Source organism: Fomitiporia mediterranea (assembly GCF_000271605.1).
Source record: "Fomitiporia mediterranea MF3/22 unplaced genomic scaffold FOMMEscaffold_20, whole genome shotgun sequence".
Taxonomy (NCBI): Eukaryota; Fungi; Basidiomycota; class Agaricomycetes; order Hymenochaetales; family Hymenochaetaceae; genus Fomitiporia; species Fomitiporia mediterranea.
In genome coordinates this window covers 219,047-222,890 of record NW_006760405.1, presented here as the reverse complement: position 1 = coordinate 222,890, position 3,844 = coordinate 219,047, and positions in this window count along the sequence as shown.

The following is a 3,844-nucleotide window of genomic DNA, read 5'->3' as shown; positions in this document are numbered from 1 at the left end:
AAAAAGATAGTGGAATTATTATATTATTTCTACAGTCCCAATCCCTGCATCACTAGCAGCCTCTGCCTTGTTCTTCTACAAGCAGAATTCGTGTCGGTAAAGGATTAACGTGTTCTTGGGCTGTACAAAGTAGTCTTTGTCACCATGCCTTGGTTGTCGCTCAGTCCCTACAAGTTGAATTGCAAGGTCGAGCAGGTTTTGGAGGTTGAGGCTGTGCCTGTGAAACAGACTTAGAGCGATTTAGCGAGTGACAATAAGAAAGAAAAGATGGACGCACAGCGATGGCATGCAGTGAGTGTGAGTAGTGCATGCAGGTTGAGATCCGGAGCGTTGAACGAGTTGATTCAGACTGCAGACGAAACTGTGTCTGTGTGCGTGTGCTCTATAGTTTATCTACAGTGTCCAATGGGAGGTGCAGTAAACTGAGTCGTCGATTGCAAGGTGTATCTCTAGGACGTTCCGGCTCGAAAGGTGAAGGTGAAGTGGAAGGCGGACGTACTCGGCTGAGAGGGGAGTGGAGGGTCACTGCTTCCGTTAGAAATGGTGTCATGCACAGCACTGGGGAAAGTAAACGCACGCAGTGTGGACCCATCAAGGGTGATGCCAAGCATGGGACGTGTGGGGAAGAACGTGCGCGTCGGATTGGAGAGAGGATTGCACCTTGGGAGTAGTCGTACATGGACATTGTTGCGAGCGTGTGCTCGTCGAGTATTGCTTGCACTGCAGAGTGGGGAGAAGTATGCGAATTATTAGCAAAGTTGTTCAGTATTGGTCAAAAATGCAGATGCGCGAATGTAAATGCAAAAAGAAGACGAACGTAATAAAAAGGAGGTCAACGAAGGAGCGGCAACGTAAGAGGCAGAAAGGGAGACAAGAAGTTGAGAGGAGAAGGATGAGCAACTATTGTGCAAGCTAATATGAAGTGGACTGGCTGCTTACGCTTTACGCTGAAGGACTGTGTAGCCAGCTGGGTCGTGTTGTCACAGGATCTGAGGTTCAGTGCGGGCAACGCAGTGGCAGATTAGAGAGACGAATGCAGCAATGTTTATTGTCTAGGTGGTTGCAGCCAGTGTGCCTGCTGGAGGATGTTTGTAGGCAGAGGACTTGACTAGAGAGAACAGAAGCGACGACATAGGGTTGGGGGAGGAGGGTTGGGGAGATGGTGGAGGTAGGAGGAAAAGGAGTGATGAGAGCAAGTGCGTCATTATATGCACTCGATCTTCGGTACTCGATTATGTAATCACTTCGATATATTGTTTAAAAGTAAAACCAAATTATATTATAAGTCTAACAGAGTGATTGTTAACAATATTAATATATATAATTGCATATTATCTTACCAAAAGTACTATAATCAACTTACAAGCATAATACATTACTTTTATAAATATTATAACCAATCAACTACTGTTGTATATTAATTTATATACAATTTTAACATATTACAATAAAAGTTAAGTACTTGTGTCTCACATGTAATATTGTAGTGATACTAGTAGTAACATTACTTGCTTCAAAAAACAATTGTAGCATAATACAATTCTTGTATAAGTATTACATTTATATACAGTTGTTACATTTCAATTACAAGCAAAGTATAATTATAATTTCGAATTGTAATTGATATATAAGTACATTATTACATTACATTTGCTATTAATTAATTACATTTGTTGCGACTTTTTCGTGATGAAATAGGGAAGCATTTCAAGAAACCATACTACTGTCCACTTGGTTGTTTGATAAGTAAAAGTGACAATGTATTGACTACTGTTACTGTAAATGCTTTGTAGAGTGACTTAAGAGAATTCATCCTTGTCTTCAGCTCTACTGCTTTCAAAACTGAAAGGTTGTGCAAGATGTTCCAAAAACGAATCACCAAGACAAGTTTGTTACTCAGATACACATGACTTGTACCTTGCCCTACTTAAAGAGCTCCTAAAATTTCACATAGAATACTTAATTGAATGGGAAAATTGCCTGTGTGACTTGCTTTCTGCATTATTTGCTGTTCAGCATTGTAACATGCTTCTCTACTGAGCTAAATTACAACAAAGATGGCCCATTCATCACCAAAATGTACAGAGTCTGACAAGGCAATATATTTACATGTAGACTTTATAAGCAAATATAAGGACCTACAATATGTAAAAAATATATGTCTTAGTAGTAAATTCCAATACATTTTCGTGTTCGATTTGGTGATATTATGTAGTTATAAATGTTTTATTCATTCACCTATTAATAAAGTCTATTATATTTGTTAAATACTTGACAGTTTCTTTATTCTAATAAGATATATCTATACTAATCTTATTCCTGTGCATACATGTATATTTGATCTAGAAATTCTCGAAGAGTCCTTGTATCTTCTACTGTACTCCTTCCATTTGTAACACAGTACTCCACAGTCCTAAGTGGATCATTATGAGGAATAAATTTGGTGAACCTCAAGTTATTCACTTTATTTACTTTATTACATTAAATAATAGTATTAGTAGTTATATTGTACCCAAATCAAAACAAGTATTTGACTAACTTACCTGGTACTTGCTTAGAAATTGCTGACAAATGATCTCTGAACTCTTTGTCTAATGTGTGAAGATTATCTCTTATATAGTTGTTGACATATTGATTTAAATTCGACATTATAACAATTAATCCTTGGATGCTTGCTCCTCTTGAATGTGTACTTCAGTACTTTGTTTTAGACTCCTATTCCTACTCTTTAAATACTATATAACTTTGCATCTCTAATGAAACGTCATTCTGGCAAAGCTCTCAAGTATACAAACTCAGACAGTGCAATTAAACCCATGAGATTGGGAGAGCAAAGTATGTATACATGCAAAGAATTGATTACAGCTCTTTTATTGGGTGCTATGTGCTACAAGTCACAACAAAGTAGTTATACTAAGAATTACAAAGTGTATTATTTTCCTGTTGCTAAATAGCTTAGTACTATACCTGCATCAGTCTAATGTTCCTTTGTAGTATTTAGTGCTAGAAAGAGTAGTAACTTAATGGTGTAATAAGTGTGTGAAGGATGCTAGCTATCTAGCAAACTTGTTGCTTATACATACCTAATCTTATATAGAATAGTATCTATGTTATAACTAATACAGTATAGAAGGCCCTGTAATACTAGAACTATTACAGTATGCACTAACATCATGTTTAAGATATGCAAAGCAAGATCACTATTGTAATCTTACACATTCCTCCAAGTCACTGTATTTTGATACAAGGAATCACTTGTCTTTGTTTCTTAATGCCTAATGTTCACAAATGAGTACTTTGACTACAAGGGTTAAACATTCCAACTTACAGTAAGTAAAGTAGTATTGTATGAATAAAACTGTAGAGGCTATAGTGGACTCACATCATGAAAAAGTCTTAACAGTTGTATTAGATTATAACCTAGTACATTTTTTACTTTTTGTAAATTTTGTAAAAGTGATAATAACTTAGATAGTGGTTTTCACAAGTTAATTATAATTTAGTACAAGTAAAGTGAGAATCCAGAATAGTTATTAAAATTACTGATATTAATAATGATTGTACAAATTGTCAAGATATATAAGTGATTATAACATACCTCTCAAAATAATAATGTTAAAATATACTTATTATCTTTTGACAGTATAGTATTATCTTACAATATATACAAGTCATTACAAGCATCTGGATAGATTGCTTCTGCTTTGCATACAACTTTGTATCAAATAATTAATAAATGTAATTATATTTAATTATTTAATACAAAAAGATAGTGAATATTATATTATTTCTACGGTCCCAATCCCTGCACCACTAGCAGCCTCTGCCTCGTTCCTCTGCAAGC